Raw genomic sequence first — 14,899 nt, 5'->3', positions numbered from 1 at the left:
CAGACTTTCAAAGTGCAGACATACAGAAACGATCAGATCTCTATCTCAGAATACGCCACTAGCAGTGCAGAGGATGCGTGGGCTAGAGAAGAAAAGAGTTCTAAAAGCCTTTTGGACCAAAATTGTTGAATCAGCAGCTTCAGACCGGTTTTTCCTTCTATTTGAAAATACCTCTGCCCCCTCTAGCCTTGCCTTCCCTTTGTTGAATTGCCTAGGCATCCACGGCAGAAATGATCCATGTGGGCGAAGACCCTTTCCCAAGCTCAGGGCAAAGCCCGCAGTTCTCTAGTTTAAAAACAGATGTTGTCTGTGCCAACCACTGTGACTCCACGTAGACAGGACTCGGGAGAAAACCTTTGCATAAATTCAAGACAAAACCTCCATGTCTGCATGCCTGCGACTCACTGGATAAAGACAGTGTGGCTGTTGGAGAGGAGAAATATGAATGTTTATTTGAATAAGGGTATCTGTTAGAATTTTTTTTCTTTTGCAAGAATCCCCCCCAAAAAGAATAAAAGAACAACAACAACAAAAAGAACACAAGATAACATGATATATACATACACCTACATGTATAGTGCTTCATGCAACCAACAGTTTAGAGGTAGTGGGTTTCAGGTGTGGCTTGTCCCAGGGGCTCAAGCAACGTCTTACTCTCCTTCTCTTGATTTGGCTTTCTGGGTGTTCATCCATTCTGGAGCACTTCAAGGTTGCAAAGTGAGACCCTAGACCCTAAATCCCTCTCCCTGGGGGAAGAGTCACGTGCTCTTCATCACAAGGGGAATGTAAATTTTCAAATAAGACAGGAGGCAAACATCAAATGTTCACAACAATAGGACACACAGAGAAATGATGTTAGAGACTGGCTTATTTTTCCTTTGAAAAGAGCTTTGGCCCAGAGAGGAGCAACAGGATGTGTGTTCAGCCTTAGGCAACCAACCAACATCACCACCAAAATCGCAGCTGCCACGTGCATGCAATCATAAAAGTGGGTGGTGCACCTGCTGTTTCTGAATCTCATCAGTGGGAATGATACATCTCTTAACTGCCTGACATGGGATATGAGAAGAGAAAACGAGATCATAAATAAGAATGGTCGAAGAAACTGACATCCAACAAGTCCAAAAATGACCACTGTAAGTTCTTGACCAAACAAGCTCAGAGCGTGGCCTGTCATCATCTCTGGAAGTGAAGATGCCCTCCTCCCAAGTTAATGAAATGGGGCCTTATTTTCCTTCCGACAACAACAGTTGCATTGATGTCTCACGTTGCTCTAAACCATTCAAAACTGATAACAGAATAGTTGATTTTAAATTACATTCGGAGGGGCAGAGGCGTTTGCAAAATTGGACAAGAAGGATCACTAGCAGCCCTGTCTCCAGGGGACCCTTTCTCTGTGCATGTGCCTTTGCAATGTCAGTTCACAGCAAAGATCCTTCCGGGCTCCCCTGGAAGTCTTCTCTTTCCCCAACCTGTGACTTTGGTTCATACAACTTTACCTACAGTCAGAGGTACATAGCTGAAAAGAGTGAGGGGTATTTAACTGAAGAGTGACAGTAAGCTCAAAGGTGAGCCATTGGATTCCAGATTTTGTACAATTCTGAGACAGTTTATGCTCATCGTTCCTCAGTCTAAACATCACAGTAAAATTGCAGATGCCCCTAAACCTTTTTATGGGCTACGGATTCCCTCTAAAGAAAAACACAAGAAGGACTTCTTTGTAGAACAAGTCTCCCTTTATGCTCCAAAAGCTGTATAGGTGTGATTAAATGTAACAGAGCTAGGTAAAATGGATACCACATTTGGAGCAGGGAGCTGTATTTGCTTTCAGCCAATATTTTGGAAAAATCTGATGTCAGTTTGGACACTGATAATAAACCAGTCCATACCAATTCGGTCAAAGGCAGCTGCAGAAATCTCAGGCAAAAGCCAGTCATTCTGTGCAAGGGCATCTAAGTGGGTATCAGCACATGGTGGGAACTAGCCAATCAGTTTGTGTATTTGAGTGGAATTTCAGAAGATAATTGTTTCGTTTCCAGGTCGGTCTAGCTCACCACTTGACCTTGGACTAATTGCTTAATCTCTCTTGGCTTCAGGTTTTCTATCTTGAAAGCGAGAATAGTAATAACTTACAGCTACCTATCTCATCCGGGTATTGAGTGGATTAATGGGGTCATGTTTGTAAGGTCCTGGAAAATTCTCCAGAGACAAAGTTCTACCACTTTCTTGTTTCTGGCTGGTCATATTTTCGAGCCATAGATTGGAAGGACTGCGTTGAATGGGGTCCTGATTACAGATGGTTCTCCGCTACCTTCAAAGTAGAGAACGGACACCTTTTGAAAGCAGAATTTTTTGTTCCTATAAAATCTCTGATTCCTTTTTGTTGGGGCGACAATCTGGAACTCCTGCGGTAAACCTACTTTTCTCCTCTATCTAAACAGTCTGTGGGACTCTGAGGAAGGCACTGTGATTTCACGGCCACAGGGAATTACCCAGAATATTTCTGCTTTGGTCAATACGTAGATTCACTTTTGGGGTCAGATGGACGTGGGTTGAGTCCTGTCTCTGCCCATTCCTGGCAGGAGGACCCTAAGCAAATCTCTTGGCCCTCCTGTGCTTCCGGGCTGGCTGTTGGGAGCACAACCTATAGATAACACGTTTAGCACAATGTCTGACCCATGGTTGGCTCACAGGAAAAATTACCTAAATTAACAGTATGTGTCGCAGTAACTGCATGTACTCTCCAGGGCCACAAAAAAATGACCATGAGAACCAGTCTTTCATTAGCCAGCCAGCCATGGCTATCCATTAACAATACCCTCATTTTGTGAGCACTTTAGATTTGGGAAAATGACAAATCGAAAGGAAACAACTCTGGTCAGAGACTTATCCAAATCCCCATCGTATATTTTGCTACTGATGGAGCCCAATCCCCGGACTTCCCGGGGGGCGACACTGAAGAGTAGTTCTGAATAACTAGCATTTACTAAAAAGGAGCCATGTGCCAGGCATTGTGCTAACACTAGGCATCTACTTTCTCACGTCATCGTCACAAGGCAGGGACTGTCAATGATCCCTTTTACAGAGGGGGAGCCTGAGGTCCGGTGAGGTTAAGTTACCCAGTGCCACACTGTTATTGAATCGAGAAGCCAGATTTCAATCTCCACTCTGACTCCAGAGTCCTGTTCTAACCCAGTGTTGTCCAGCGGAAAATAATGTGAGCCACGTAGGTCATTTTACATTTGCTAGTAGCCATATGTTTTTTAAAAAGGAAAAAGAAGCAGGAGAAATTAATTTCAATAATATGTCTTTTTCTTTTTAAAGATTTTATTTATTTATTCAGAAGAGACAGAGAGAGGCAGAGGGAGAAGCAGGCTCCCCGCTGAGCAGGGAGCCTGATGCCGGACTCGATCCCAGGCCCCTGGCATCATGACCTGAGCCGAAGGCAGACACTTAACGACTGAGCCACCCAGGCGCCCTCAATAATATGTCTTTAATCCAAAATATCTGAAAATACTATCATTTCAACAGTCAATGTAGAGATTATTTTTTTAAGATTTACTTATTTATTTTAGAGAGAGAGACGGAGAGAGAGAAAGCAAGTGCTCACAGCTGGAGGGGCAGAGGCAGAGGGAGAGAGAGAGTCTCAAGCAGACTCTGAGCCAAGCACAGAGCCTGACCTGGGGCTCGATCCTGCAGCCCTGAGATCCTGACCTAAGCCAAACCAAGAGTCAGACGGTTAACTGACTGAGACACCCAGGCACCCCAATATAGAGATTATTAATAAGAAACTTTACCACCTTTTTTCTGCTTTCATACTAAGGCTTTGAAAATCAGTTTATATTTTGCACTTATAGCCTGTCTTAATTAGGACTATCCATCTTTCAAGCACTCAGCAGCGACCTGGACTCAAGATCACTGTTCTGCACAGGGTAGCTCTAACCACTGCACCAACATGCCGGACTCTTTTGAAGATTGTATCAACCAGGGTTACCAACGAAGCAAATCATAGATTTTCCAGTTTGAACAAAGGTAATAAAAAGGGAAGTTTAGAAATGTAGCGGGGGTTTAGCACTTCACTTTTTATATTCTCTGTTTATCAAACAATTAGTTCACCCTCAAAGAATAGCTCGTTTCTGGAACATCCTGCTATCTGAGCCTTAACTTTGTCATATATAATGTGCATATTTACACAAGCTGGTGCAAAGAAAAAAAAAAACATTAACTGATTCACTGAGCGAATAGATTCACTACCATAGAAGAGGATGGGCTTTTATGTAGGGAAGATGTGTAGGCTCCCCGGGGGCAAGAACTTTACCTAATTTGGGCCCACCTCTTCAGCCCTGCCTGTAGGACAGTGCCAGGTACAAAAAGCAATTTTTGGTGGAATATATTGATGAATCCACATGGAGAGAGTAGGTATTTAAAATGTTACTCCTAATGGACGTAGGGAATCTAAAGTCCTTTCTATGCCCTGTGTATTTGGATTTGAAGACCCCAAATCAAACCCCAATGAATTTTGCTTATTCAAACCAGTTAATTTATGTTTCCAAATGAAATAGCATCAGAGACACCAGAAGAATCAAGAGTCTACTTTAAAAGACAGTTGCTGACTTTCCCACTGATTGTCCCAAGGATGTCCAAGCCAGATGTCCTATAGATGTAGGTATAGGTCACAGGCTGCATTATCCATCACTCAGCTGCAGAGTGTTCTGTCTCCAAGAGAAACGCCTCACATACTCTTGGACATCACTGGCTTATCCTCAAAGCGTTCCCAGGATTCCCGCCTGGCTCATATATCGATTTGCCTCCCACTCCATGCCATCCATACATTAGCGGTGACTCCCCATGGTTTTTCCAGGCTGACAAGATGCTCCGTCTCAAATGAGGATGGTGTCGGGTCGTCTCCTTTAGACTCCGGAGGGCTGGACCAAACCCAACAGGGAATGGAACGGGTGTTTGGCATTTTAACTGTAAAGCTGATTTCACCTTTTTCACTTAAACATGAATTTCCCTAAAATGAGCAAACATTATTGTATTGTCAGAGCTTTTTGAATTGCAAGTGATACAACCCAACTTACACTGATTTCACAAAGGACAAGGTGAGGAGGGTAATACGGACCTCAGGCACAACTGCATCCAAGGGCTCCAACCAGCTCAGGCTAATGTCTTAGTTCTTCCTCCATGTCTGGGTTCTGCTTACTTTTTCGTTGTCTTCATTTTCCATGCTGTTTGTGTCACGGGGGACCGCCCAACCCCTCACCCAGAAACACATGTACAGCCAACCTGGGTCGCAACCTCCAGGGAAGGTCAGTTCCCCTATAGCACTGTTGCCAAAACACAGTCCCAAGACCATCTCTCATTGGTCTAATCTGTGTCACATGACTCTTCTCCACTGGGCCAGGCTTGAGTCACATGTCCATACCTTGAATTAGAGGGTGGACTTACCTGGCCTAGAAGAAGAGTATAGGTGAATCCTTAAAGGAGAATCAGATATTTTTTCCCCAGGGGAAGGAGGAGTCAATGCTGGACAGGCAAAAGATCTAAGCATCCAGCCTAGGTGCCCTATCTCTGGACAGAGTCCTTTTGTCTCCTCTCTTTAGTATCCAGCCTGCTTTCTCTCCTTGCTCTGTCTCCCACATACCTTCTTGTGTAGCATGAACAAACATTATGCCCCGCATCACTATGGCAGGAGCCTGGCTATCCTGCTTTATTGTGAGCCCTCGACAACAGGGACCATGGCTTTCATTTCTGCATCTCCGATGCTTAGCATAATTCCTGGCACACCGTAGGTAATTCGGGGAAGTTTGCCAAAAAAGGAAGAAAATGATGCACCCCTTCGGAATCAAACCCCTGGTTGGGTGGCCCCATTCCAAGGTCGGAATCAAACCCCTGGTTGGGTGGCCCCATTCCACTGTTATAGCCCCCGTGAAAACTCTCCACCATGAACAGTGACATCTGTGAAGCAAACTGAAGAATGTACCATTATGAGACTGCTCAGAAAAAGAAGCAATCTAACTTTGGCCTTGTGATCTCTTCGTGGGGTCTACAGCAACATGCAGTGATTACAATTTTGATTTGCATATGGGTGTTTGGGATCCTGAGGCTAATCCTCTGTAACAAAGATCAGAGAGCAGATATAATCCTTTTTTACTGCACTTCCGCTTCCGGGAGAATTGACTCAGCACCTTTCTGCCTTGTTTTCTTCTTCATCTCTGTCTCTCCTGCTTCCCACCTCCCTCTCCTCAGCTTTCCTCCCTCCTTCTTGCCTCTTCTTTTTCCAGCTCTACCTTCCGCCTTTGCCCTGAGGAATCAAGGCTTGAGTTTAAATTGTGGCTATGTGTCCTGGGCCAAGTTGCCCACCTTTCCAAGCTTGCTTTCCTGTCTGTGACCTCAGGGTAATAACAGCCCTTCCTATTAGTCAGGTCAAGTTCGATGATAGTATGCATTATAAAATGCTCAGCACAGACTAGAGTGAGTGTTTCAGGAGAGAAGCGGGGGGCAGATTCCATGTCTGTGGGGCAGTCAAGATTGTGGAAAAGAGATTCTGGTTACAAGTCTGCCCGATTTCAAACCAGCCTCCCACACAGAGGCCAATACGCCTCTTCTCTCTGAGCCTCCCAGGAGAAGACAGTGTTTGGGAGCCGCGGCAATGCCGTGGCTACAGAGCGTTTGTCTCCTGATGGTGACCCACTGGATCAGAATCAACCGCTCTTTCCTGCTGGACCCCCTTGGGATGTCTGCAGTGGCCAGCTAGCACAAGGAGGGGTTCCTCATGTTGAACTTGGTTCTTAAGCCCTCTAAGCCCTGCTCCAAACACACTAAGAAGCCACAGGCCCAATGACATCACCCAAGTAACAACATCATCCAGGATATGTTTACACATTTTGTGGGCTTCTATCTCAGCCATTCATTTGAGCCTTTTTTCTAGAACCTATTAAGATCTAGCACTGAGTAAGTGCTCAGTAATCATCTGTTGGCTACGAGGGACAAACCAACATGATCTGGCACATACAATACTAACTTGATAAATGAATCAATTATGGTGTGCCATAAATGTTTATTAAATGAATGATGGGTGGCCCACAGTAGACAATCCACAGATACGTGTTGAATGAGCAAACAATAGAGTGAATGAATGAATGCATGCATGCACGCATGCATGAATACTCTATCAGTCATGCAGTAGGCATGTGGCTGCTCTTTGATTTGTTTTCTGTAGCTGTAATTTCATCCCAACAAACTGACTCTAAATTTATGATCTTTTATTTTCTGTTGTTGAATTTTGAAATAGATACTGCTATCAATATGGACTGAATTCTGTTTTCAAATGGCAAGGAGATATTTTCAAACATCTTTGAATTGAACATGCAGAACCAGGGAGGGATGGTGCCTATGGACCCACTAATCTCTGTTATGACATATCTGCATGACAGAGAGGATCATGCTCCTGGGCTGAAAAGAAGAGGGTTGTCCACGAACAGCACGTGAGTGGAGCCATCGTGTTCCTGTATATACTCAGTAGATGTATGTACAGGCTGGAATAGGGGAATTTAATCCTTTGCCATTATTCATTTCACTTCCCTGAATTCTGTGGTATTTCCAAGGAGTGACTGCTTTTCTTCTGGGTTAAGGAGAAATCTTTGCCTAAGTCAAAACCACTTACTTTAAATACATTCAGCAACATTGGGATCTTTTGCCCTGGGAGTGTTTCTCATGTTTTTTTAAAGTCAATGGATTGTCACTTGACCTTCATGGACACTTATAGATCACTGAATTAAGGATGAAACTGAGTAAAGAAGCTTTTATCTGAAATTCACTGATTTATTGAGACAGATTTGGGAAGTCATAACAGTGTCACTTTATTAAGCATTGAAGATTATAACGGCAAAGTATACAAAATTGAAAGGACTTGGGATTTAATTCTGCGATTTGGAATTATTGGCAGTCTCTTTTAAGGAGGCCGAGAATATTTGCATAGAAGAAAAAAGTCATATTAGAGTCACTACAGTTAAAATTCAGTAAGATGTAGAAATGCTATGGTAAGTCAGAACAGTCTTGAAAAGTTAAAAATGCCCTCAGTTTCCTAGATGGTTTGTGCAGAGCTTGGTGTCAGGAAGACAAGTAACTGAACAGTGGTGAGACCCTGTCTTTTGTAGTTAGATATTTTGCTATTATGTATCTTTAAAAATTTTCTCCACCACTGGTTTGATATTAAAATGTGTCACATAGCTGAAATTAACAAAGAGAGATGTTCATATTGTTAGGTAGTTTTGAGATGCCAGGATGTACTTTTCTTCTTTGGGCAAAATCCATTTTTAACACTCATCCAAATGTGTCCTCATGGTAAGCTTTCCAGGTTGTCATAAAGGAAGACTGTCCCTTGCTTCTCATCTGGAAAGGATAGATTTAATCTATATTAGAATCTAGTTAGGACCAAATCTGCTCGGGGTGCCTGGGTGGCTCAGTTGGTTAAGTGTCTGCCATAGGTTCATGTCATGATCCCGGGGTCCTGGGATCAGCCCCAGGTTGGGCTCCCTGCTCAGCGAGGAGTCTGCTTCTCCGTCTGCCCCACCCCCTGCTTGTGCACTCTCTCTCTCAAATAAATAAATAAAATCTTAAAAAAAAAAAGAACCAAATCTACTCATTATCTAGATGCTGTCTAATGAGATTTTATTTGTCTGCCAGCCAGTTTCATGGCATGCCTAAGTCCGAAAAATTTGAAAAATAATTACACTTTTCTAGATCCCCCTGCCAGCAAAAGGAACTTAGCTAAAGAGCTTACAAACATGCTATTATATACCCAGAAGTGTGGCTGGATAACGTGTTGTTTGGAAACAAAAGTAATAGTGAGAATACTAAATCAGATTTCCAAATGCTAACACACAGATTTAGGCACAATTGTGCCTAAAAACTGTGGACAATAAATAAGCAAAATAAGACAAAATGAAAATTCTAGCATTTTTTATCTCTCATATGAAAAAGTCAGCTTCTTTCATGTTAGTAACTGGACTTGTGTCCCCCCAGAAATGGTTACTCTGTGTTCCAAACCCAGTATCTAGATGCCCAGTGGCCCACACTGAACATGCGTGGGATGGATAACAAGATTGAGTATACCAGCTGTATTTTATGAAAAAATGCCAGTTAAGAGAAAACTTTTCAGAAGAAACAATATGACAAGAAAGGAGAGGAACAGAAGACTGTCTTTCTTCAGAGGAAAACTATTTCTCTTATCAGACGCTTTCCACTTAAGGTAAGCCTTATGTGGGAGAGGCCGGCGGAAAAAGTGTGGGCACATTTAGGGAACCAGGGAGACACCTTTTAAAAAATAGTTTCCCTTTCTTTATAGGTAGATAAAGTATGGTGGTTAAGCCCCTGCTATTTAGAGTCCGATTACCAGGGTTCAAACTCTCTTGCTTAGCAGTTATATGGCTAAGGGTATGATCATTCATTCATTTATTCTGAGCACTTTCTCTGTGCCAGTTACTAGAGGTTATAGGTTTGAACAACACAGACAGGACCCCTGCTCTCCTGGAGGGCATGTTCTAGTAAGGGGAAAGTAGAAAATAAATAAAGAAACATGCATGCAAAGGAAATCAGATAATCTTAGATCAAGGATGAAAGAAGAACATCATACAGAGGATCATCAGCAGGGGGAGCAGGGGTTACATGAAGTTAATATGGACACTGAGGTGGTGACCTGAGGCGGGTCAAGTGCCCGGGTCAGGGGAACAGCTTTGCAGGCCAAGGGAACAGCAAATGCACAGGGTGCATACTGATGAGCCTCGCAGGCAGGTGGGGACTAGTTTAGACTTTATCTGGTAACCTAGGAAGTCCTTGAAAGACTTTAGGCAGAGGAATGATAAAATCTGAGCTGCCATTATTCATTTCACTTCCCTGAATTCTGGTGAGAGACTGTGTTGTCAAGGATAACACGGGAGAAGTGCCAGACCCAATTCTTTTCAGACGACAGGAAAGTCAAAAGACGCTGCCCCACAGGAGCTCAGAATTCAAGGGGGATTGCTGAGTGTGGATGCCGTGGTTCCTGATGGTGGTGGCGGAGTGAGGGCTTCGCTGTAAGCCAGTTAAGGAAGGAAGGACAAATCTTCGACGGCTCTGTCAAACGGGACGTCAAGCAGGCTGGTTGGCGTGGCCGATTCTGCTGGTCCTCATGTTTGGTGCTTAGTGGAGTGAACTCCGAAGCTTTCAGGAAAGACTCTTTCCATTTAAAATAAGCTTTGTGTGGGAGAGGCCCAGAAAAAAAATGTGGGCACACTTGGGGAACCAGGAAGACACTTTTAAAAACGAGTTTGGTCTTTATCTATAAGTAGATAAAGTATGGTCATTAAGCCTCTGTTACTTAGAGTCAGATTACCAGGGTTCATACCCTAGGGTTTGGACACTAAAACAGCTTGAGTTTATAGAAATTTCGACCTCCTTGAATCTCTCCCCTTCTCCGTATCGTGCAGATAGTAATAGGATTTACCTCATGAAGTAGTCAGGATGAAACACATCAATGAATATTAAGAGTTCAAACAGGCTGGCATCTGGCTCACAGTAAGAGCAACAATGTTACCAGCAATCATTACTACTACTCATCAGTCATTACTATCTATGTCAGGCACTTCTCAGCCTCATATTTATTGAATTGTATCACGCAGACACTGCAGATAATCGCATAACTGCCTCCCACCTTTCTCTTCTTTTCCTGGACCCCTGCCCCTACCCTCCTCAGGCAACTCATTTGTTTCTGGATTTGACCCAGGGACCCAGGGACAGAGACATTCCTAGTGTTGAAATAATCACAACACTTATTGCCACAGGCAGAGGCTGGACCAAGGCCTTTGGAACATCATCGCAATTGTTAGAACATTCCATTTTACAGGTGAGGAAATCAAGGCTCAGAAGGGGTAGTGACCACTCAGTCAGCAAGAGGCAGAGCTGGGATGCAGACTCGGGTCTTTTTGACCCTGATGTTCCTTAAAACTAAAAAAGAAAGAAAGAAAGAGAGAGAGAGAGAGAGAAAGGGAGAGAAAGAAAGACGTCCATTCAGACCCCCCCAAAGCACCATTGATGATAAAAAATAAAGAGGGCTCTCAGTGAGGGGAACACAGCGCTAGAAAAGCTTGAGTCAGCCCAGTGTCCAAAAATGTCCTCTACCCACAAGGGAGCCCCTGACCTCCCCAGCCCAGTGGCTGGTGGCCTCACCATGTGATGGAATTACTTTGACTGTGGCCATGCGGTGGTGAGGAAGCCCCCGACCCCCTTCCGGCCTCTTTGTCCTGTTTAGTGCTCCATCTGTGGGCCCCTTGCAGGCAGCCCGGCTGGTCTTGACTCTGAGGTGAAGGAGTAAACATCTTGGGGTGCTTTATTAGTTTATTTCAGAAGATGGAGCCTGTTTGTCCCTGGGGCCCATCCCTCTTTTATGGCCTCCAGCCCTTCTTAACAAATTCTAGTGACTGGAGAGAAAACCGCTTTCTACGGTGGATCATTAAAACACCACCATAAACCCAGGGCCATAAAATATTATTTGCCGGGCATAAAAGGGGGGCTAGATTTTCCCAGAATGACAACCCAGGCCCTGCTTTCTCCCACTGAGAAAGGCGGCCCAGGGATGCGATCGTTCATAAATTCCTTATCTTGCGCTCTGTTTTGTGAAATAACCCTGTTGGGAGAGCAGCCAAGAATATTGATTTATTTGTTCCACAGACTCAAAAGCATTTTTAATGAGTGGAGCGTTGTGATACCTTGCCAGTGTGTCTGCAGATGACTCAATCTGAGGGCACACGCCCAAATGCATACGGTTTGCAAGGGGAGATCGACAAACTGGAAGGTTTATCCAACAAGAACCTATGAGGTGGAGATGGGGACGCATTGGTTTCCCTCCTCCTGGCCAATTCCACCAACACCTGGGGGTGGGCTGGGCTCTTACAACCCAGCCTGGTTTTCCAGAGAAGCACCTCTGGACTGAAAACTCAACATGGATTTCCAGTTGGTTCCCCTTAACATCTTTCTCTGGAAATAATCCTTTCATCCATTCATGCATTCATTTGGTCATTCAACAAATATTTTCGAGCACCTATTAGGTGCCAAGCACTGTCCTGAATGCTGGTGTTCCAGCCATGAAAGATACTGTTAGGGAGCTTCCTGCATCTTTGTGGGGTGAAATCTCAGCACACCCATTATTAGTATCTTCAGAGAAAATCCACAGTCCCATATCTGAAGTCTTGGGGGCCAGGTCGGTGTGTCAGAAATTTCAGAATTTTTTGGAATGATAAAATGGGGGGGTAATATAATGATTTAGTTTGCAAAGGGCTCCAGTGAAATCTGGGGAGGTACCCAATAACTCAATGCTGTTCATATTTCTTCATTGAAAAGTGTGGCCATTCCCTGCAACTGGACTAAATCAAGGGTATGGAGTGCCTGGCAAGTGACCCACGCTAAGTACTCTGTGACCCTCCCTGTTCGTTCTTGCCTCCTTCCTGATTTTCAAGGTCATGCATTTCCTTTTCACTGCACCCCTGCCATAGGTCATTACATTTCCCTGTGTTTTGTTTGTTTGTGTGTTTATATGTGTATTTAAGAGGATTTTGAGGCCGTGAGAGGCCAAATGACTTGTCCAAGATTTGACAACTAGAAAGTAGCCCAGGAGGGTTGGAACTTCAGAGTCTGCCTTCAACCACTACCTAACACCACCTTCCTTGGGGGAAAAGACAAAAAAAAAAAAAAAAAAAAACGACTGGGGCTGGTGTCAACACAAGCAAAGGCAACTGGGGAAAAGCAGGCAATAATCCAGATAGTTCAGAATTTGGCAAGTTTTAGAAAAAGTTTTGTGTTGGGTAGCCAGTGTTTCTGGGCAGGCTGTAGGGTTGGGAGCAAGTAAATGGCCCTTTTGCTTTAGCAATAAGATCATCTATATGGACTCAGGGACACTCAGGCATGGAGTGATTTTAGCAACCTTTGAGAGCTCCATGTCCTGCCATTTCCCAGTGTCTTCACATGCGTACTGGGTGGGCTGAATCACTGCCTCTGGGCATCAGGGTTGCCTGCCCAGGAGACAGATGCAGGTCAAAACCAAAAAGGGAGAGAGGGAACTGGGGAGGGGCCCCTGCCAAGGAGCTGTTCTCCCAGCACAGACCCCTCATGTTTAGACCCTCCCCTCAAACTGGCAGATCTCAGACTAGATTGGAAAACTGGAAAATGCCCACAGGTCATTGTTAAGTGGTCAAGCCCTGAAGAATGTGAGGGGACAGGGGCCTCAGGAGATAAAGGGGAGATGTCTCAAGAGGAGCTTTCATGACCTTGGGCTCCCCCTCCTTAAGGCTTCCTGCACCCCTGGCTAACAAGAAAGCAAGGCCAGAGGGAGAACCAGCATCTCTTGCAGTTCCTGGGAAGCCCACACTGCCATTTTGGTGTGCCTAGCAAAAGGAGGCCCAGGCTGGGGAGGAGTCCTGTCAGCTGAAACAAGTAAGGTCCAGGAAGGGGCTGCGAAGAGTGGGAAAGAGTCTCAGGAGCCTTTCCCTACGCGAGTGGTCAGCCAACGGTGGGAGTTGGGGATGGAAGAACAAAAGAAAACAGCCACCACCACCCCAAGAACCCAGGCTGCGGAGTTTTCGCCTTAAGGTCAAGTGCATGCTGCTGGGTGGTGGAAATTGAATCCCGTGTGTGTGTATGTGTGTGTGTGTGTGTGTGTCTTCCACTTGGGATGTCTAGAGGATGGGGAAGACTGAGAACAAGAACTGTGCTCCAGTGTGAGGCATGGTTTGGGGGTGGCGCCCCTGGCATGCTGGACTTCGGGGGCACACATCTACCAACCGCATCCCTGCACGGACAACCACAGGTGTCCGCAGGCGTCTAAAAGTTCCAGTGCCTGGAATCCGGTTTTGCCGAACTTTGCAAGCTTCTCACCTGAGGACACCCGCCTAGATCCACCCGGCAGCACAACACGTCGCGTCCGGGTACGCTGGGTCGCAGCCAGAGGCTGAATCGCGCGCCCCAGTGCCCAAATCTACTACACTGGGGCGATGCAGGATGTGTGCGTCTACCCTGTTCTCCAGCCCGGGGACTTAGGGACCCTTCCTCAGGGGTAAGAATGGGGAGGAGGTCCTCCCAGAGATTCCGTGCTAGGGCAGCAGGCCCCCTGCAGCCCCAGTGGGAGCGGCCCGGGACAGGCGAGCCAAGGGGTCCAGACCGGGAAGTTGGGGTTCAGCCTCCCGAGGGTCGGCGGCTTTGGAAGATCGCAGACAGCCGGGCGGTGGGCAGGCAGCCGCTGCGGGGTGGACCTCTCTCTTTCAGCAGATGCCTGGGGGATGGGGAGCCCAGAGAAGGGGGCTCCAACAGGGAGCGTATTCCACCCCCCCTGCACCCCAGCCGTGGTACGGCTTTAAAATCCTGCGGAGTTTGTCATAGGCCGGCCTCACCACGCATGCGCATAGGCGAAGTTGAGTTTTTTTCTTTCTTTTCTCCCCCCTTCCCTCTCTCTTTCCAGCCGCCTTTGGTTCTGCAACTTAAAAAAAAAAATTTTTTTTTCCCCCTCTGAGAACAGCAGGGGAAAGAGGAGTCCGGAGAGAGGGAGCGAGAGTGAGGCAGTTGGCTAGGAGGGCCAGGGGGTGGGGGGGGGGTCGCGGTCCCTGCGGTGGGTCAGTCTGTCTGCGGGGCACAGGATCGCGTGGAAGGCTGCTGCAAGCTCCAAGGCGCCGCCTCCGCCGCCCAGAGTCCGGTTCGGTGCGGCCGCCGCCGAGCGAGCTCCTCCCGCCGCCTCCGCCGCCGCCGCGCCGTGCCCCCGACCGCCCGCCGCCCGCCGCCCGCCGCTCGCCTGCTTGCTCGCCCGCCCCTCGGGCCCCGGCGCCAAACGAGGAGGTGGGCAGCCGCGCCGGCCATGGACCGCCGGAGCTGAACA

Source organism: Callorhinus ursinus, unplaced genomic scaffold (assembly GCF_003265705.2).
Source record: "Callorhinus ursinus isolate GAN/ISIS: 27379988/994484 unplaced genomic scaffold, GSC_fseal_2.0 scaffold15, whole genome shotgun sequence".
Lineage (NCBI taxonomy): Eukaryota > Metazoa > Chordata > Mammalia > Carnivora > Otariidae > Callorhinus > Callorhinus ursinus.
The sequence above is the reverse complement of the archived record's forward strand: the minus strand, read 5'-3'. Positions refer to the sequence as shown.